We start from the raw sequence: 22,915 nt of genomic DNA, 5'->3' as shown, positions 1-22,915 counted from the left end.
GAAACAGACTCACAGACATAGAGAACAGACTTGTGGTTGCCAAGGGGAGGGAGAGGGATGGACTGGGATTTTGAGGTCGGTAGATGCAAACTATTACATTTAGAATGGATAAACAACAAGGTCCTAATGTATAGCACAGGGAACTATATTCAGTATCCTGTGATAAACCATAATGGAAAAGAATATAAAAAAAGAATGTATATATGTATAACTGAATCACTTTGCTGTGCATCAGACATTGGCACAATATTGTAAATCAACTATACTTCTATTTTAAAAAAACAGTATTGTTTATAGTCACATCAAAAAGTATAAAATACAGAGGGATAAATTTAACAAAAGATGATAAGACTTTGGGCTTCCCTGGTGGCACAGTGGTTGAGAATCTGCCTGCCAATGCAGGGGACACGGGTTCGAGCCCTGGTCTGGGAAGATCCCACATGCCGCGGAGCAACTAGGCCCGTGAGCCACAACTACTGAGCCTGCGCGTCTGGAGCCTGTGCCCCGCAACAAGAGAGGCCGCGACAGTGAAAAGCCCGCGCACCGCGATGAAGAGTGGCCCCTGCTTGCCACAACTAGAGAAAGCCTTCGCATAGAAATGAAGACCCAACACAGCCAATAAATAAATAAATAAATAAATAAAAATCCAGCCATTCATATAAAAAAAATTAAAAAAAAAAGATAAGACTTCAACAATGAAAACTATAAAATATTGATGATAGAAATCAAAGAAGATCTAAATAAATAGAGACATGTACCATGTTCATGAATTGGAAGACTCAGTATCATTTAGATGTTAGTTCCACTGGGCTATAGATTTAATGCAATCCCAGTCAGAATTCCAGGAGGCTCTTTATAAAACATTGACAAGATTATTTAAAAGTTGATCTGAAAAGGCAGAGAATTAAGAAGAGCCAGAAGAATCTTCAAAAAGAAAGGAAGAAGGACTTTACCTGACTTAAAGACTTCCTGTAAAACAATACTAATCAAGACAGCGTAGTTTTCTTATAAAGACTGACAAATAGATCATGGAACAGGATAGAGTCCAGAAAGGGATCCATCCCTATATGGGAAATGGTGTTTGATAAGAGCACTCCAGCAATTCAGTAAGAAAAGAAACATCTCTTTTCAATATATGGTGCTGGAACAACTATAAAACAATATTTTTAAAAAAAAGAACTTCAACTCTTAACTTACATCATAGACAAACATAAGTTTGAGATGGATCATGGACTTAAATATGAGCTAAAATAATAAAGCTGATAGGGAAAAAAATAGATTAATATCTTTACCACTTCAAGATAAACAAAAATTTTTTACGGAAGATATAGAAAGCATAGAACATGGAAGAAAAATTGATGAATTGAACTTAATTAAAATTTAAAGCTTGCATTCATCCCAGAACACCATCAAGAAAAGGAAAAGAGAAGCCACAGAATGGGAGAAGGTATTAGCAACACATATATTTGACAGAGGACTTAAGTGTAGACTATATAATGATCCCTGACAACTCAGTAATATGAAAGAAGCAGTCCAATTTTTTACAACAGACACTTCACAAAAGACAGTATACAAACGGGCAGTCAGCACGTTAAAAAATGCTCCACATTGTTAGCTGTCAGGTACATGAAAATTAAAACCACAATGACGTGACAGTACACACCTACCAGAATAGCTAAAAATTTGTTTTATTTTTTTTTAATTGAAGTAGAGTTGATTTACCATGTTGTGGCAATCTCTGCTGTACAGCAAAGTGACTCGGTTATACACATAGAGACATTCTTTTTTTATATTCTTTGCCATTATCGTTTATCACAGGATATTGAATATAGTTCCCTGTGCTATACATTAGGACTTTGTTGTTCAAAATAGCTAAAATTTTTTGAAAGCTAAAGTTAAAATTGCTAGTTGGACTGTAAAATGGTAAATGACTTTGGAAAACTGTTTGGCAATTTTTTATAAAGTTAAGTATGCATCTACTCCATGACTCCACAGGTTTACTTCCAGGTGTTTATCCAAGAAAAATGAAAACATTGTTCACCAAAAACTTTCACTGAAAATGTTCATAGCATCTTTATTCATTATAGCCTAAAACTGGAAACATCCCAGATATTCATCAGCAGGAGAGTGGATAAATGACCTGTGTTATGTTCGTACGTTGAATGCTATTCAGCAATAAAATGGAATGATGTAATGATCTCAGTAATGTTATGCTGAGTGGAAGAGGCCAAATCTCAAAACTACGGTATGACTCCATTTATGTGAACAGCTATAATAGGCAAAACTCTCCTGTGTTGATAAAAATCAAATCAGTGGTTGCCACTGGGAGAAGTGTTCTACTGTGAAGGTAACTCATTTCTGAGATGACAGAAATGTCTTGTGTCTTAATATGCATTCATCAAAACTGATTAAGTGGTACACTTAAGATCTGAACATTTTATTGTATGTAAAGAACAGCTTAGTTTTTAAAAAAATTAAATGAAAAGAAATGTCATTTATAGTAGCATCTAAGAAACTTTATTTAAATACTTAAGAGTAAATGTTAGAAGACATGCAAGACCACTGAAAACTGCTGAGCAAACAGTTTGCTTGGAGAAATTTTAAAAGACCTCAGCAAATGCAAAGATGTACCATGTTCATGAACAGGAAGACAATATTCTTAAAATATCAGTTCCTCCCAAATTGATCCATAGATTAAATGCAATCCCAATTATAACCCTACCCAGATTCTTTGTGTTTGTATAGGAATTTACAAGCTAATTTTAAAATTTCTTTAGAAAAACAAATGACCTGGAATACCCAAAGCAGTCTTGAGAAGTGAAGAGCAAAGTTGGTGAATTTATGCTACCTGACTCTAACATAAGATGTAGTATAAAGCTGTTGTAATTAAACAGCATGGTACTGGTGTGATTGAGAAATATGACACTGGTATAGAATAGAGCCCAGAAGTACACCCACATTTATGCAGTTCATTTGATTTTCAACAGTATTTGTCAAAGTATTCCAATGGGAAAAGGAAAGATTCTTAATAAAAAGTGCAGTAACAAATGGATTTTCATATGGAAAATTATGAATGTTAGTCCTTCTCTTACACTGAAAGCAAAAGTTATTCAAGATGGATCCTGGACCTAAATGTAAAAGCTAAAACTACAAAGCTTTAAGAAGAAAACACAGGAGAATCTCTCTTCACTTAGGGGGTAAGCAAAGCTTTCTTACACAGAATACAGAAAGAAAAAAACTGCAAAAGAAAAAAATGATAAATTAGACTTAATCAGAATTAGACTTCTGCTTATTAAAAAGCATAGGTTAAAAAGAGTAGACAAGCCACAGTCTGGGAGTCAATATTTGCAAAACATACATCTGACAAAGTACTAGTATCCAGGATATAAAAAGAACTCCTACAAATCTATAAGGTTACCCAAGGCTTCTCCAATTTTTCTTTTTGTGACAAGGTTAAGTGCAGTTGATGAACAAATTTCCAGTCCCTTCTAGACTTGTAATTCTATGATAATTTCAAGAACAGGATCATTTCTAGTTGGTAATATGACTACAAGCTGTTACATAAAAGATACCCATGGTGTAGCTACTTCTCTTTCTTTTTCCTTCTTTCTTCCTCCTCCCCCCACCACCCTCCCAGTAATACTTTTCTCTTAAGGAGGACAGGTTTCCTTAGCCAGTGACAACTAACAATTTTAGAGGTTGAACAGTTACTTGATGGGGTAATTTCTGACAGCATACTTAGAGAAAACCCTAAAGGATGAGACCAGTGGAATAATTATCTAGCCTGAGATATCCATAAGTATATAAAAAAGTCTTAGTTCTGTAGAGGAGGAAAGTTTTCTTCAACCTTCTTAGGGTTCCTGGCTGGATCTGAAAAGCAAACTGACAAAGACAGATTAACAGGAGAAAAGCTTACATATTCATTTAATATAAGTTTTGCATGACACAGAAGTCTTCATCAGGAAATAAAGACCAAAAGAAACAGACCTATGTACTTTCATGCTAAGTTTGATGAAGAGTAGGCATTATGGATGAATATGATATAGATTAAGAAGCATGAGGTAATTATAAACTGGGGGAAACTTAGTATAAGGCCTGTTTGTTAGGATTCTTCTTGACATCCCTTTTTCTTTGGACATAAGGATGCTCCTTTTCTCTGGATATAGGGAAGGCACATCTCACATGAGGATAGCCTGTTTCAGGGAAGAAGGGCTGGGGTGGGGGTGGAGGGCGTCAGAGTGACCTTCCTGGTTCTGTCAGTTTCCCAAAATCCTCAGCTTAAAATAGCTGAGGACTGTTGCTCTGGTGGGCAGAGCTCAGAAAAACTTTAATCTGCTTGACTGCTGATGGGTGGGGCTGGGTTCCCTCCCTGTTGGTTGTTTGGCCTGAGGCAGCCCAGCACTGGAGCCTATCTGGGCTCTTTGGTGGGGCTAATGGCAGACTCTGGGAGGGCTCATGCCAAGGAGTACTTCCCAGAACTTTTGCTGCCAGTGTCCTTGTCCCCACGGTGAGCCACATCCACCCCCTGCCTCTGCAAGAGACCCTCCAACACTAGCAGGTAGGTCTGGTTCAGTCTCCCCTGGGGTCACTCTCCTTCCCCTGGGTTCCGATGCGCACACTGTGTGTGTGCCCTCCCAGAGTGGAGTCTCTGTTTCCCCAAGTCCTGTCGAAGTCCTGCAGTCAAATCCCACTAGCCTTCAAAGTCTGATTCTCTAGGAGTTCCTCCTCCCGTTGCCAGACCCCCAGGTTGGGAAGCCTGACGTGGGGCTCAGAACCTTCACTCCAGTGGGTGGACTTCTGTGGTATAAGTGTTCTCCAGTCTGTGAGTCACCCACCCAGCAGTTATGGGATTTGATTTTACTGTGATTGCGCCTCTCCTACCGTCTCATTGTGACTTCTCCTTTGTCTTTGGATGTGGGGTATTTTTTTTGGTGAGTTCCAGTGTCTTCCTGTTGATGATTGTCCAGCAGCTAGTTGTGATTCCTGTGTTCTCACAAGAGAGAGTGAGAGCACGTCCTTCTACCCCGCCATCTTGGTTCAGGGCCACAAATTTCTATAAATTTAAAATAAATTCCTTAAGAAGTATTTCAGATGATTTGCTTTATTTCAGACCTACTTTTAATCAAATATTGAGTTTTGCACTGATTTAATAGGACATATTACACAGACCTGTATCGCACAACATAATGTATTCATTGTATTTTAACATTTTATTAACCAGATTTTGCAATCTTAGTGTTTTATTTTTAATAAAAAGGATCCCTTATTCCCTATGGACTATCGTACCCTTAGAAATTATAGCATTTCCAATTTACAGAAATTTGTTGCCACTTCTCTTTTAAGCAGACCAAGTTCACTTGCAATTTAAATGCTTCATCTTTTTCTCATGCTTTTTTCTCACTGGGTAAAAAAATGTCCAAAAAAAAAAACTTCACACATTACAAAACTTGCTTAAAAGATAAAGAATCTTATCAATAAGTATTTGCTTATTTTATCATGTATAAGAAACTGGGCCAGGCAACAGAAAAAAAGAATTAGTATCAGTCTTCAGGAAACTTACATTCTAGTTGGGAAGACCAACAGTGTACACACAGAAAATTAACTAAAATGATAAGGTGATCCGTATTAAATCTCAAGTAGCACAAATGTAAGTTAGAACTCAGAAGAGAGAGAAATGAATGTGATTTTGATACAGAGAAGATTTTGCAAAGGAAGTACAGAACACTGAGATCTTGGAGGATGGGTAAAATTTGACAGAGTAGACAGGAGAACATCTTGGGGAAGGAGAACATATGGCTAATAAAATAGAAGCAGTAATATTCAGCACATCTTACTGCTTCTTCCTTAATTTTCTCCCACCGAAAGTATCAGCTTTGTGAAGGCACCGTCAGTGGCTGCTTGTTTGTTGTATTTCCAGCGCCTCGCTCTGTGCCTGACAAATAGAAGCTATCAATGAATACCTTTTTTTTTTTTTAATTAGAGTATAGTTGCTTTACAATGTTGTGTTAGTTTCTGCTGTACAACAAAGTGAATCAACTGTATGTATACATATATCCCCTCCCTCTCGGACCTCCCTCCCACCTCACCCCCCATCCCGGTCACCACAATGAACACCTTTTGAATGAATGTATTTGGAATGAAAAAAGAAGTGAATGTGTATTCTAGGAATAGTAGCATTTTAACTTGGCTTGAATGGAATATTTATTTAGGGAAACAGTGTGAGATGTGTGAACTGTAAGGATGATGCTTGGATACCTAAACAAAGAGTTTATGTTTTATCCTGTAAGGGTTTGGGATTGGACACGAGGCATGATAAAAAATACAGGTGTTTCTTAGAAAAGTTAAGCTTTAGTTTACGATTTGCTAGAGAATTTATAAACTGGTGACAAGGAAACTATTTGAAATGGTATTGCTCTAGGCTACATATCAAGAACAGTGGGATAGGTAGTTTAGACAGATCTTAGTTATATAACAACAGCACATTGCAGGTGATAAGAGACAATTTTTTAAAAATAAAATCATGACTGTCCTATAGCTATAAAAATGAACATGTATATAGATTGTATCTCATCAGTGAAGAAATCTGTAAGGTGTTAGAACCAGTTCAAAGGAGAATCCAAAAACAGACACATTCATAGATCAAAATTATGGAAATTAATATTCAAACAGAGAGGCAAAACATTTTTTTTTTCCTTTGGAGCAGGGTGGTAGAGGTATTGAGGGTGGGGAAAGGTCTTTCATCCCTTTACTGGACAGAATTTTTTTTCAGATGTACATATAAGAATTATTTTTCATTGCTACTAGTTGTCTACAATTTAGAGAGTTGTAAAATAGCTCCCATAGAATGAGAATCAGGTAACCTAGAAAGGTATGCTGTAGACCAGTGGTCAGCAAACTATGGCTGCCAGCCAAATATCTCAACCCCTTGAATGATTTTATTAGAACATACCCATGTTCATTCATTTATGTATTGGCTATGGCTTCTTTCTTGCTACAAAAATGGAATTGAGTAGTTACAAAGAGACAATATGGCCCACAAAGCTTAAATGTTTTCTATCTGGCCCTTAACTGAACTGACCGTACTCCAGGTAATGCATAATATTCCATCAGAGCATGATTTTTTTCCAACGCAGGTATGTGTTTCTGACAATTAAGAGAATCAGGGTTTTCATATGCAGTGAATCCTAAACTAACCTGATGTTTCCCCAGGATGATTAATTAAAGCTAGTTGTTTTAAACAGCAGTTGGGATATTTCTTTACATAACAACAAACCTAATGATAGAGACCTTAGCTTTAGGCTAAATTATTAGAACACAATATTTAGAGCCAGGAAGCTGATGTTGTATACCATTCTGAGCAAATGTATTTCTAAACAGGCATAATCGCCTGTTAGAAATACATTTTACTATTTGCAAATAGTAAAGTAACTTGCAACTCCAGCATACAGAGAATGATTGAAGGACAGAGGGCTATTTAGTTTTAAGAAAGGAGGACACCAGTAACTTGAGAAGCATCTTCAAATATTTGAAGCATAATTTGGGTTGTTCTATAACTTTTAAGGTTAAAACTTTGGGCAATATGTAGGAGTTAAGCAATTCTGATTTTAACGTAGTATAAGAAGGAATATTCTCCTAGTATAGAGGATGGAATATTCAACCTTGGTAAATCGTGACTTCCCTCTTAGTGGCTATGTTTGAGTAGAAGCTAGACATTCACTTTACTGGAATTTTTATACTAGAGGGATTAGAGCATCTGTTGTTTGATTGAAATAACAGACCTTATTGAAGTTTTCTTCTAATTCCATGAGCTCTTTAGTGACAAGTAAAAAGCTTTTCAGGAGGTGTTGATGATCCATCTGAGGTTGGAGACCAGAAATTACTATTGATATTCATCTATATGGTTTTATACATGTTTTAATTTCCCCAGCAATATTGATTCATGAATGTTATGATTTTGTCAGTAGACCAGTAGTTTAAAGCATATACAGTGGTAAGGAGTGGGAATTTTAGACTCTCCGCTTGGACTGGGTTGTTATTTGGTCCAAACCAGAGCTTTCTCTTTTTATCAAACCAACAATTATTGAATTTCTAATCTTGTTTTTCCTTTTCTGAGGCCAATTTTTAGGTTCCTCTAGCCAGTTTTTCTGAGTTATCTTTTGGGGGAGTATCCCTTTGGACCATGACAGAGATTTGGCTGCTGCTGGTGCCTTTGAGGGCAGCATTTCTTTTGGAAATACCAACAAGGTGATTTCCCTCAGCCTCCAGCAAGTCAAGTTTAGAATGCCCCATAATCTTTTTTTTTTTTTTAATAGCTACTTTATTTATTTATTTATTTTTAGCTGTGTTGGGTCTTCGTTTCGTGCGAGGGCTTTCTCTAGTTGCGGCAAGCGGGGGCCACTCTTCATCGCGGTGCGCAGGCCTCTCACTATCGCGGCCCCTCCCGTTGTGGGGCACAGGCTCCAGACACGCAGGCTCAGCAGTTGTGGCTCACGGGCCCAGTTGCTCCGCGGCATGTGGGATCCTCCCCGACCAGGGCTCGAACCCGTGTCCCCTGCATTGGCAGGCAGACTCTCAACCACTGCGCCACCAGGGAAGCCCCCCCATAATCTTAATAATAGCTAAAGTGGCAGGTAAAAGTATTACATCTAATAATTTTAAATTTTATTTAAATTTTTAAAAATTTTAATTTTATTTCTGCTGAAAGTAAGAAAGCCATGTTGCTTCCACAACACTTGAAAATCATGAGCTACTCTGAGAAGCATATCTACTGTCAGTGTAAATATTGGCAAACTTTGTCCTTGGCTAAAGTACAAGCCCACGTAAGAGCATATAATTCAGCCTGTTGGGCCTAAACAGAAGAGAATAGGTTCAGAGACAGGAACTCTTGAGCTTCACTAGAGATCCTCAGTATTTGAACTGTTTCAGTACTCTGAGGCATGGGCTGCTTTATAGTCATGGAGTTGAGCACTAAGACTGTGGCTCTAGTGTCAGTTAGGACTGGAAGAGATTCATCCCAAATCTGGAGAAACGTTTCTCCAAGATGATTAAGAGGGAGAATTGGGAAGAGTGCCTGTAGTTCCTCAGAGCCCCTACCATTGAGAATTGGCAGGATGTTGGAAAGGCTAGTTAGAGAGCTAAAGGTGCCTAAAGCACTTAAATTTATAACAATCTCTTTTTCAGTGTCCTGGCTTTTTGTAATAATAACAAAAACTAGAAGGGTTTTTACTTTGTTTAGGAACTTTCATTTGCTGGAATTGAGGATTAAGAATTTTGTTCATCTTCCTTTTAGGTGACTGCTCTAGAGTGTGAGAGAGCTGGTTTACCAGATTACCTAAATCTGGAGTGGACATAGTTTCCCCTTCCAGCCTGGTCCTTTCTACTAGAAGGGAAAGGTCCCGGTTCAGCCCCTTAATAAACATAGAGTTAAAAGCTCCTCAGGTGGAATCAACATAGGAAGGAAAACCAGAATTTTCTTTAAAACCAATTTGAAGTTGATTGTAAGAGTCATGAACAGGTTCATCAGACTTTTGTGTGCAAGTCTGAATTTGTTCCAATCAACAGGATTCGGAAAAGCCCCAGGAATTGCTTGATGAAGTCACCTAGTGATTGCCTGAGCCTGATCATCTAATAAGTTAGTGGGCTGGTCTCCCAGTTGTAATTCTAGAGACCTTTCAGGATTTTCCCAATTAGCAGTTTTCAGTACTGGGTCTGGCCTTCACTAACAAGTATATAAACTAGTTGATATAATTAGAGAAACCAGGTTGATAAGTTTGAATGACTATATTAAATTCTTCAGCAAATCTGTGAGGATCTTTAGTTACTTTGGGAAAATATTTGACTATGGCTCCCAGTTCAGCTTTGGTCCAGGGAATATAAGAAATTAAGGGTTTAGCCTCTGGATCCTCAGAGGGCTTAATTTTGAAGGGACAGGTTCTGACAAGTTCAGAAGAAAAGGGAGTAGGGAGAGTTTCAGAGAAAAAGGGAAGTTCAACAAGAGAAATCTTACCTTAAAATCTTATTTTGCAGAGAGGCAATTTCAGACTCCTGATAACGTTGGGAAGCCTCAAAATACCAATTAAAATAGGTATTCCCCTCAGTTCTCAAAATTTTTGAGCAGTTGTAGTCAAATTCAATTTAAAGGAAATTAAAGTTGGGAATTTCAAATGTTCCCCATAATGGCCATTGATATTCTAAATTGCCTTTGGTCAGGTTGGTCCATTTAGTTTAAAATGTGCCTGAGGAAGGTTCTTAAACATAAAATCAGCCTGAGTTCCTGTAAGAGGGGGTGCCCTCAAAATACTTAGATATCTGGGATCCCATTCCTCAGAGGTTTTTCTCTAGAGTAAAAGAATAATTTTTCAAACTGCCCAAACAGCTCAGTTCAAACAGCTTGAAACTCAAACAACCAGCAAGCTTATATCATCCAGTTCGAAGGAAACAGCTTTGTCCTAGAGGAACGGGGCCAAAGATTTTTCAACAAGTTTCCAGAGAACAGCCCCTCTTTCATAGGAATGGGCCAGTGGCTCAACTGAAGCGGTTTCAGTGAAGCAGTCCCTGTTACCAAAGGAATGGGTGGACAACTTCTCAGCCAGCTTTAGCTGAGCCAGTCTGTTCTCAAAATCAGACTGGCGTGCCAAACAAGTACTCACATACAGAGCAAGGCCTTAACCAGAAAGGTGAAACCTTAAAATAGATCCCAAATAAAGCCTGGAGACCTTCAAACACAAAGAGGGTAAGAACACGGATCCAGGAGAAAGACATACCTTCAAATCTCGGTCAGCAAGAAAATCAGTGAGCAAAATGGACTCAATTGTGAGTACCACACCTGTTTGCTTACCAGCCCCAGAGTCGTTGGGGGTCTTCTCTGGTCTCCCTATGGGCCACCAAAATGTTGACCTAAAACAAATAGAGTACCAGATATTTCTCCAACAAAGATGGGTTTATTCAGGATCAGCAAAGAATTGCAATTCAAGGTCTGTAACCATGGTGAGCCACATGCAAGTCTCCCACAGCAAGGAAAGGAGAATGCTTTTATAGAGGGCGAAAAGGAAATTGCAAGGGCTGGAGTAAACAAGAGTTCATGGCTTTTCATTGACTGAGTCCTTGTCAGGAAAGAAGAGGAGTCTTTCTTCTTCCTTCTGGACTCTGTTATCATCACAGGTGGTGAGAGCTCTCCCTTCTGGTCTCTCAGCTCTGTTTAATTGAGGTTTCTGTTTACGTTTTACAGGTGCAATAAGTAGTAGGGGAGTGATGGTGCTTTAAGAATAGATTATGTCAGAATTGAATATTGAACTTCAAAATTTCAGAAGTCAAGTGGTTCCCCATACCAACACCTTTTCAGGAGTAGGTTATTCGATGGTGATGGAGGATTGTTGGAGTCAGGAATGTTAAGACATAAAACTGGCTGTTGGATCAAATGTTGAAGCTATCCAAGAGATGATTCACTAATAAAAGAGCACGTGAAAGGGCATGCACAGTGGCTGGCACACAGTAGGCATCAAAAAATGTTTGAATCTGAATCCTGCGATCCAGGAAAGGGTAGTGAGCCATCAGCTGCCTTCAGGGTGAGCTGGGCTTTGTGAGTTGTTTGGAGCAGAGGTAAAATAAATTGTTTTGTGGGAGTTATGTCTCATCATGAAGTATGAACAGTAGGCAGTTTTAACATCCTGCTTCTGTTAAAAGGCCAGAGAGAGTTAGATTATGCAGAGGTAACTTGGCAGGGGGAAGAGGCATTGTTTCTTTGTTCCTATTCCTTCCATAAAACTTGCTAATTATATTTTTCGTGCTACTCAGTGCTGTTTCAGAATATTGTTTCAAAGATCATTATTCTTTTGTAAACTTATTTCAGGAGAAAGGAGTCTGTTAAATAATGGCTAGAGATTAGACACCATCCTGGGGAAAAAAAGTGAAGAAAGAGGTGACCACAGACTGGGTATTACATGTTAATAAGGGATTGTTGTCAGTTTGGGGGATGTAACAAGAGCTGAGAAATGGAAGAATAAATGAAGCAGAAGCAGCAGAATACTGACAGTTGTTGAAGCTGGGTGAAAGGTATATAAATAAAGGTTTATTACACTTTTTTTCCTACTTTTGTTTATATTTGAAAATTCCCGAAATAAAAAGTTTAATTTTTAAAAAGATATCCAGTATAGAATGTTTCAGTTCAAAAAGTATTACATGCCTAACTGTAGGCCTAGTGCTATATTGGGTTTTGTGTTACCCTTAATTGTATTCTTGAAAATGCAAGGTATGGGAAAGAGGGCATACTCATTTACTAGATGTGAAAGCTAGCATTAAACGGAAAGGGAGTGGCTTCAAAGTGTTAGAACTCTGCTGAAAATCTTAGGACTACATAACACCATTTCCACAGAAGCAAAAGAGAAATGACATTTCCTTATCTCTTGTTCTTCTTATGTTGGTTAACATCTCACATAGTTGGCTGCTTTGTATTCATAAAAGAAAAGGCTCAAAGGCATACTGGTACCTTTACAGGAAGTCTTCCAGAGGGCCCTATTTATCAAGGAAGTTTCTAAATTCAAATAGTCAGAAAAACTGCTCACTTAGGAGAAGACATGCTTAGAGTATGCTCACTACTAACCTCATGAGAGTCTGCCTTCAAGACATTCCTATAACATTTTTGAAAGTGGGGACTCTCCTTATGGAAGCCTATAAAATCCTAAGTCGTTCTTAAATTATTTAAATACTGGATATATTAATACTGGATTAAATACTGGATATATTAATACTGGATTATTTTTGCTGGGTTTTTTCATAGTTCTTTTATTTCTGGGAGGTCTTTTTTATCAATCTACATCCCAGATCTTCCTACTTTGTTATCCTTCCATTGGCTGATACAGGATTCAGGAGAAAAGTTCAAAGAAAAAAAATAGTGAAAATGAAATAATAATAAGATGGTAAAATTTCCCTCTGCTTACTGATAATTAAGGAAGATTGAGAAACTTAAACTTCTAAGATTGCCATGTTTTAGTAATTTAATAGTATATAGGTAGTTTCTTTTCTTCTCTTTTTTCTTTTTTCTCTTTTTAAGCCAGAAAGATTGGGCTGATTGTGTTGGCAGGATGCATTTGATGGATGACTGTCATTATCTTCTCAAACCTGCATGACACTTTAAATATTGAAAATGATAATTAAATTTTCAAGAGACCATGTTGAGATTATAAGATTTGGAACTTGTAAAAGAATGAGCATAGCAGTTGGCTAGTGGTGGCTGGTGTGTTTTTATTGACCCAGGAAAGAAATAGAAGCATCTCAGGTTTTCTTTTACTTTGTTTCCCTGTACATCCCTCCCCACCCCCTCCCCCAATTAATATATTGTCCAAAATGTTGGTAATGACTTGGAACTATTCAGGTTGCACAAAGCATTTAATGAAATCTTGTCTTAGACAAAACACTAGAGAGGATCATAATTAATGTCTCATTTTCTGCCAGTTGCTATTGATTACTCATTCAAGATCCCTTTGTTCTCAGAATGATAACTGTAGTTTGCATTGCTATCTAATGAGATTCTCAGGATAGAATTCTTTAACAACTTGCTGATAATTGCTAACATATCCCTGGAATTTCAATGTAAATGAATTTGCATAATAATACAATTATTTCACAAATGTCTGTGTTTTCCAAATCTGAGATTTATTACAGCCTGTTTTTTAATCATTTGTAGAAAGTTAACAGGAGACTGATACATTATTAAAGCCCAACATTTATATTTTGCCCTGAGTTCCCCTTCACCCTCTGAGATTTTGATTTGGTTGTGACATGAGGTGAGAGGCTTCTTTGTCATTTTCAATTCCCCTGTCTCTGAAACTTCAGATGGACTCACAGCTGAACTGTACTGTGATGTTTCTAAATTAAAAGAGCAGTTGCAAATATAATAATACTATACTAATTTTGCTTCTAGAACAGTTTTCTTTCTTTATCCCTCAGTGACAAAAGAACACATGGTACAGTATAAAGAATTCATCTGAGAGGAATTCCCTGCCAGTCCAGTGGTTAGGACCCCGCACTTTCACTCCCGAGGACACAGGTTCAATCCCTGGTCCGGGAACTAGTCAGGAAACTAAGATCCTGCAAGCTGCGCGGCCAAAAAAAAATAATTCATCTGGGAAATTTTAACAATTTATGTACTCTATTTTATCATGATTGTTTTTTATACCTTTCTACATCTTTAATTAATAAGCTCCCCCTCTCAAAAAGACAAATTTGGGAACAGCTGCTTGCCCTTACGTATGAAAACTGCATGCCATTTCAGGGATATAATATAGGCATGAAATTAAGGAGGTCTGTAGAATGTACAGAGAGCAGTGGTTCCAAGAGTCCATATTAAATATTTTAAGTTTTTTGAAATATATGACCACAACATTAGGTACTCTCCATCTTTTCTAGAAAACAAATTAGTGTTAGTGCTTCAAATTTTTAATCATAAAATGAGGATAAAAATTTTTGACAGTAGGTCCTTATTTTCTCTGATTGTGCATAGATATCAAAGTATATGTAGTACAGCATTTGGACCAAGCCATTTAATGGTAAAAAGTAGTTCTGAGGAAGTAAGTTTATATTTATCCAGATTTCAGATACTTTCCCTTTTAAGGGTAAAGAATATCCAAATTACTGCAGTGTGATTTTGAATCTTCCTGGCTACTTATCAGCACCATTTTAATATAGGATATTTTCCTGTGTTACTATTAAATTACATTCACAGTGTCTTCCAATGTAATTAAGAAGAAGTTGCATTAGTAAATGCTGTTGGCCATGCCCAGTACTTTATACCTCTTCTTTACACTTTGGTCAGTATCACCATGAAGACTTTCTCTAAATAGCCTTTTCAAGTTCACATTTTAGAGTCAGGATTTCTCAAGCACATGATGAGGAAGAGAGAGCTTTAAAAAAAAAAATTATTGCATAGGCTACTAAAGTTCCATATAAAGAAATGAGAATTTTTCTTCAGGCTGAAGGTTTGTCATATGCAGTTCAAAATGAAACTTGCTGTAGGTTTTTATTACAATAATCTAGGCTAATAAAAAGAAACAAAATTGAGTTATTTGTAGTGAGGTGGATGGACCTAGAGTCTGTCATACAGAGTGAAGTAAGTCAGAAAGAGAAAAACAAATACCGTATGCTAACACATATATATGGAATCTAAAAAAAAAAAAAAAAGTTTCTGAAGAACCTAGGGGCAGGACAGGAATAACGATGCAGATGTAGAGAATGGACTTGAGGACATGGGGAGGGGAAAGGGTAAGCTGGGACAAAGTGAGAGAGTGTCATGGACATATATACACTACCAAATGTAAAATAGATAGCTAGTGGGAAGCAGCCGCATAGCATAGGGAGATCAGCTCGGTGCTTTGTGACCACCTAGAGGGGTGGGATAGGGAGGGTGGGAGGGAGACGCAAGAGGAAGGAGATATGGGGATATATGTATATGTATAGCTGATTCACTTTGCTATAAAGCAGAAGCTAACATACCATTGTAAAACAATTATACTCCAATAAAGATGTTTTAAAAAATAAATAAATAAAATGAAATATGGTATTTTATTAATTTGAAGAAACTTCAAATTCCAGAAGAGTAGAGAGAATAATATAATAAACTTCAAGCCTCTAAATTTCTTCTTTGAAAAATAATTTATTTCATATATATATATATAAAAAGGCATTAAAAGAATACGAAGAGCAAAAAATAATAATCTAGGCTATCTTAGTGTTTCAGGAATAACCCTTTATTAATTATTCTTTGGTAATTAGATATATTTTTCACAGATGGAGTTGCTAGATGACTGTAGAAAAGATTCTTTTCTCAAGTGCTATGTCATTTCAGAATACTAATTCTGCCTTGAATAAGACAGCAGAATAAAACTGCTTTGTCTAGTTCTGTATCCTCTGGGAGACTTGGGTATTCTTTTTGCCTTAGATACCTCCAGGACAAGATCAATAATGCTTCTCATTTGTTTCAGACAGGCAGAAAAATCAATAATATGAGCTGATATGTAATTTTATTTTAGGAAAATATTCAATAGTTTATTATGTGCACTTTAGTTTTACCAAAATGTTTAAAGGACCAAATAAAGGAAAAATACATGATTTTGTCAGTGGTAGAATATCAAAATGTTAGGCATATATAGTTTAGCCCTTGATTTTTAAAGTCATATTTACCATTAGTTCCATGGGTATTATTTCTTAGATTATCAAGTCCTTGTGGAGAAAACCTTGTCTTAAACTTCTTTTGTGTTTCTTATAGTACTGAACATTTCATTTTAGTTAACAGGATAAAATATCATCTTGTGTTCTTAAAAAGAAACAATTTCTCCTACATTTACTTTGCCTAATCATTTTGATCATGATACAGGTAAAATGGGGAAATGGTTATTTCTATGATTAGGACAGCTGAGTGAAGGGCAGCTGAATGAAGAACAACTTCTGTATCTTTTTTTGGCACTAATATTCACTGGAGAAAAAGAAGACGGTATTTCCTAACCACATCTCCAGATTTGGCAACAATAAGGAGAAAAGTATATCAACAGTAAAATTGGTAACAAGTAAACTTTTTTCCCTAAAAAAAAGTCTGTTCTTCTTTTTCTTCCTTTATTTCATGCATATGTACAAAAACCTACCAGTATGTATTCTATAGGTAACTCAGCTTTAGGATTATAATTCACAAATTAATTTATAGGTCACTTATATTTTTTTAAGTTAATCTTATAAATGGTAATTGGGTTCCTGGACTATTGTGGAAGTTTTATTGTATTGAAGAAAGAGCCTCTTCAACAGAACTAGATTCAAATTAGGTTCCACTGCTTGCTATCTGTATAACATAAAATCTGTGTACGTAATGCTTAGTAAGATTGTAGTAAATATTAACTGAGATGGTACATTTGATGTTGTGCTAGTGGATCCTTGATATTTAGTCTGATTTTCTCCAAGTTTTTATTTTGAAAAATTACAAACCCACAGAAAAGATACCAGAATAGTACAATGAGCATCCAGTTACTCTTAATCGAGTTTCATCATTTAACGTTTCACCATATTGGTGCACACGCATTCTTTTTCTTTCACTCAATATGTGTCTGTAGATGTTTGTATGCTAAATGTGGGTTTATGCACACAAATATACACATTTCTGCTGAATCGCTCTGAGAATAAGTTGGCATTTTTCTGTTTATTCTTGGTCTAGGTTCATACAGTTTAAATCTGTCACACTCCTCTTTGGATTTAGCCTCTAATTGTCAATCCTTTCTCTGGGGGCCTATTCTCTTTTCTATTTCCAATATCCTATTTTACTTTAGCCATTGGGAGTTGCAACTCAACCGTCTTGGATTCAGGGCAGACGAGGTCTCCTTACTTAGGAGAAAGAGTTTGTGCCCAGGAAACAATAAAAAAAAATGCCACTCATCTTACTTTCATTCTTTGCGATACTTAGAATATGGTAACCTATGGAGGAAAAAAAATGAATTGGAGTTTTTATTTTCTCTAGGGCCTACAACCATGCTACTCACTTTTACTTAAGCTTTATTTACTTCTGCCAGTAACCCTGTGAAATATTAATATAACCAAACAAAACAGATGCATTAATGTTAGACAGTTTGCCCAGGATCTTACAGTCAGGTTTTGAACTCAGGGTAGCTAACTCCAAAGCCCATGCTGTTTCCAGGACATCAGAGTTTTTGTAGACATTTTATTTACTTTTAGGAATATAAGAAATACATTTGCCTATTCACCTTTTAGATTGTTTTATACTTCTTTTAGTCTTTATTATGACTATTACTGGACTTCTTTGAAGAAATAACTCACTGGCTACATTTTATTCATCTGAATGTTTATCTATCTGTATCTTACAACTTTAAGCAGACAGACTTCTTAACCATCCTCCAAACTCAGCCCTTTGTTTCGCCATTAAAGCATTATGTAAGGGATCAATTAATATTTTCTAAAAAGGGCTACATAGTAAATAATTAAGGCTTTCCAGACCATACATTGTCTGTTGCAACTACTCAACTCTTCCACTGTAGCACAAAAACAGCCATAGCCAATATATAAGTGAATTAAGTGAGACTGTGTTCCAATAAAAGTATTTTCCAAACAGGCCCAATTTGACCTGTAGGCCATGGTTTGTTGACCACTAGTATTAATCATCATCTTATATGCCCATTAGAATTTATATGCCAGGGAAATGTTGAAAGGAACAATGTAAGAGATACATGAATGCCCATCTCCTCTCATGTATTTGTTTGTGTGGGTACAGTGACCAGTTTTGTATGTACCTTCTACATGAGAAAACACAGATGAAGTAATAAATACAGCAGGCACCTCAAAACATGATATCATGAAAGTCAGTTTTGCACTGAGCAGGGAACATCCTATTAAAAGACTAATGATGTTTTTAAGGAAAAATTCAAGGTACATGACCCCTGCCCTTAAACATGTGGTAATAATATGTTCCATCTAGCATACTCTAGCCATATTCTAATTGCTATTTGAGGAATGTCAGATGTGCCTAGCACAGGCAAAAAAACAGAAAGAAACACAAAACAGATGTAACAATGGAAATTTTAGTATAATGTGTGGGAGACTTGATGATTCCTGGGTCACACTATTCTCACACAAATAACATAATCAGGAGATCCACTTCTAATGGTTTGTTATAGAAATAGAAAGGATACATGTGCCATTTACATTTATATTAATTGTTTTCTCATTTTTATCATTTCTCCTAGAGATTATTGTCTTAAGGGGAGCTATTTCTCCTTCATGCCTGTTAGTCAACACCTTTGTTTCCTAATCTGTTGAACCTTGTATCTGTTGGAATTTGTGTGATTAATGCTAAATAATTACATTGATATTAAGCAGTCTTTTCATATACACATCATATTGTCTGGTGATCGAAATCCTCTTCTCACTTTCCTCTTTTGTAAAAGAAGATATCAACTCTATTCAAAGAATCACTTACCTTTTGAGAAGTCTGAAAAATTTGTCTTCTTAATTATAAACATTTCTGAAAGATGCAGTGATCTTTGGGTGATTTAATATACTAATTACTTCATGTGTGCTCCAGCATTGTTGAATAGGCTTTTTTTAAAAAACTGAAATATCAAATATCACATGAAGAGACAGTATAGCAAAACGTATGAGGTGCAGTGAAAGCAGTGATCAGAAGGAAATTTATAGTTGTAAATGTCTACATTGAAAAAGAAGAAAGATCAGTAACCTAACTTTATACCATAAGAACCTAGAAAAAGAAAAGAAAACCAAACCCAATGCTAGCAGAAGGAAGGAAATAATAAAGATTAGAGCAGAAATTTTTAAAAATAGAGAAAAGGAAAACAATAGAACCATCAAAATCAAAAGTTTCTTCTCTGAAAAGATAAACAAAATTGACAAACCTTTAGCTATATTGACTAAGAAAAAAAGTCTAATTACTAAAATCAGAAATGAAATAGGGAGCATTACTACCAACCTTACAAAAATAAAAGGGATTATAAAAGAATACTGTGAACAATTGTATGCTAAAAAATCAGACACTGTAGAAGAAATGGACAAATTCCTAGAAACATACATACCACCAAAACTGAAGAAATAGAAAATCTGAACAGAACTAAAACAAGTAGATTGAATCGGTAATAAAAATCCTCCCAAAAAAGAAAAGCACAGGACCAAATGGTTTCACTAATGAATTTTACCAATCATTTAAAGGAGAATTAACACCAGTCCTTCTCAAACACTTCTTAACTCATTCAACGAGGCAAGAATTACCATGATACAAAGCTAGAGATATCACAGGAAAAAGGAAACTACAGACCAATATCCTTTTTGTATATTAATGAAAAATTTTCTACAAAATACTAGCAAGCTACAAATCCACCACCGTGTTAAAAGGATTGCACACCACGACTAAGTGGGTTTTATTTTAAGAATGCATGTGTATTAGACATATGAGAATTGATCATTCATTAATTAGAATGAAGGGGGAAAAAGTCACTCAGTCATCACATCTGATGCAGAAGAAGCATCTGACAAAATCCAATACCCTTTTATGATAAAATACTTCACAATACTAGGAATAGGCAGGAACTTCCTCAATTTGATAAAGGTCATTTGTGAAAAACCCACACCTAATGCCATGTCCAATGGTAAAACATGAAAGCCTTTCCTCCTATGATCAAGAACAGGACAAAGATGTCTACTTTCACCACTTTCATTCCACATTTTACTGTACATTCTAACCAGAGCATTTAGGCAAGAAAAAGAAATAAAAGACATCCAAATTGGAAAAGAAGAAGTAAAACTATCTCTGTTTGCAGATGATATGATCTTTATATATAGGGAATCTATAATAAAATTATTAGAGCTAATAAATGAATTTAGCAAAGTTGCAAGATTCAAGATCAACACACAAAATTTAGTTTTATTTCTTTACGCTGATGAACAAACCAAAAATAAAATTAAGTGACAGCTCAACTTACAGTATCATCCAAAAGAATAAAATAACCTAGGAATAAATTTAACTACAAGGTGTAAGACTTGTACACTGGAAACTACAAAGCACTGCTGAAAGAAATTAAAGAAGACCTAAGTAAAAGGAAAAATATTCAGTGTTCATCAATTGGAAGACTTATTGTTGTTAGGATGGCAATACTCCCCAAAGCAATCTACAGATTCAGTGCAATCCCTATCAAAATTCCAATGGCATCTTTTTGCAGAAATGGAAAAGCTGATTCTCAAATTTATATGTAACTTCAAGAAATCCCGAATAGCCAAAACAGCATTGAAAAAGAAAAGTAAAATTGGAGTACGCATACTTTCCAATTTCAAAACTTAATACAAAGCTACAGTAACCAAAACACTGTGGAACTGGTATAAGGTAGACATATAGACCCATGTGATAGAATTTAAAGTCCAGATAGAAACTGGAACATCTATGACCAATTGATTTTTAACAAGGGCACCAAGACCACTGAGTTAGGAAATACTATTTTCCTCAACAAATAGTGCTAGAACAACTGGATATCCACATACAAAAGAATGAAGTTGGACCCCTACCCCTACCCCTATATACACCATATACAAAAGTTAACTCAAAGTGCATCAGTGATCTAAGTATAAGAGCTAAAACTATAAACTCTTAGAGGAAAATGTAGGGATAAATCTTCATTACCTTGGATTTGGCAATGGATTCTTAGATATGACATTAAAAGCACAAGAAACAAAGGGAAAAATAAGTTGGACTTCATCAATATTAAAAACTTTTGTGAATCAAAGCACATTATCAAGAAGTGAAAAGACAACCTACAAAATGGGAGAAAATATTTGCAAATCAGATGTCTGATAAGGGTCTAATATACAGAACAGAACATATAAGAACTCCTAGAATACCACAGCAGAAAGGCAACTCAATTCAAAAATGGGCAAAGGACTTGAATAAACATTTTTCCAAAGAAGATATACAAAGGATCATCAAGCCCAAGAAGAGTTGTTCAGCATCATTAGTCATGAGGGAATTGCAAATCAAAACCACAATAAGATACCACTTCACACCCATGAGGATGGCTATAATTTAAAAACCAGAAAGTAACAAGTATTGGTAAGGATGTAGAGAACTTAGAACCGTCATACAATGAAGTGTAAAATTGTGCAGTCACCATGGAAAACAGTTTGGCAGTTTCTCAAAAAGTTAGATTTTTACCACGTGACCCAGCAACTCCACTCTTAAGTGTATAACCAAAACAATTGAAAAGAGATACTCAAACAAATACTTGCACACAAAGGTTCATAGCAACACTATTCACAATAGTCCAAAGCTGGAGAAAACCAAAATGTTACATCAATGGATAAATGCATAAACAAATTGTAGTATATCCGTCCAATGGAATATCATTCATTCCTGAAAAGAAACGAAGTACTGATACATGCTGCAACATGATGAACTTCAAAAACACGCTAAGTGAAAGAAGCTGGATGCAAAAGGTCACATATTGCATTATTTCATTTATATGAAATATTCAAAATAAATTAAATCCACAGAGACAGAAGCAGATTAGTGGTTGTCAGGGACTGGAGGAGGGGAGGAATGGAAGTGACTGTTTGAATGGGTATGGAGTTGCCTTTTGGGGTGACGAAATGTTCTGGAACTAGAGGGTGATGGTTGCAGATTATGAATGTACTAAATGTCACTGATTGGAAATGTTAAAATGGTTAATTTTATGTTATGTTAATTCCACCTTAGATTTTTAAGCTGAAACATAAATATTACTTAAAATTATTAAATAGTGTGACAAACTGAAATGAAAGTCTTTCTGGAGGCAGGGACTGGACTATTATGACTAGCATTATAAAGTTCTACTGATTCTTTCTAACCAGAGCTGAGGTTTATTTCTCAGTACCTTTATGATGCTCAGTAGCTGGAATGACAACTACCAACAGTATGGTGATAGCAGTAAGGGGTATTATTGAGTGGGAGAATAGTAAATATATTAGAGAAATCACAGCTCTTTTCATTTGAGAGCATCTTCTCAAGTATATCTAACACCCTTTCCAATTGAGGTCTTCTTTTTCCCTCAGCTACCAGAAAGCTTGAAAACAAATTCTGCCAAATTAACTTCATTTGCTTTATGACAGGGTCAATTCGTTAGTAGGTCAGGGCTGCTGAATCTCTGGATTTCAGTGAAGTACTTGACACAGTTTCATGACATCACTGTGACATACATTAGGGCTCTCTCCTCAGCCTTGTCGTCCTGGACAAGGATAAAAATGGATGATTATTATGGATCAAATATAACAAGATGAATTTTATCAGAGATAAATGTTAAGTCTTGTACTTGGAACCAAAGAACACAAACTGAACAAAGAAACCATTGGAGGGACATGACTTAATAGCAACTTATACAATAAAGAGTAACAGGGT

General features: G+C 36.1%; 1 protein-coding gene across 9 annotated transcripts in view; it reads left to right on the top strand.

Moving 5' to 3' along the window:
- Positions 1 to 22,915, top strand: part of TCF12 (transcription factor 12) — a 373,765-nt gene that overhangs the window by 267,427 nt on the left and 83,423 nt on the right. The window lies entirely within an intron of this gene.

Source organism: Balaenoptera musculus, chromosome 2 (assembly GCF_009873245.2).
Source record: "Balaenoptera musculus isolate JJ_BM4_2016_0621 chromosome 2, mBalMus1.pri.v3, whole genome shotgun sequence".
NCBI lineage: Eukaryota > Metazoa > Chordata > Mammalia > Artiodactyla > Balaenopteridae > Balaenoptera > Balaenoptera musculus.
This window is presented reverse-complemented; position numbering and strand designations above follow the sequence as displayed.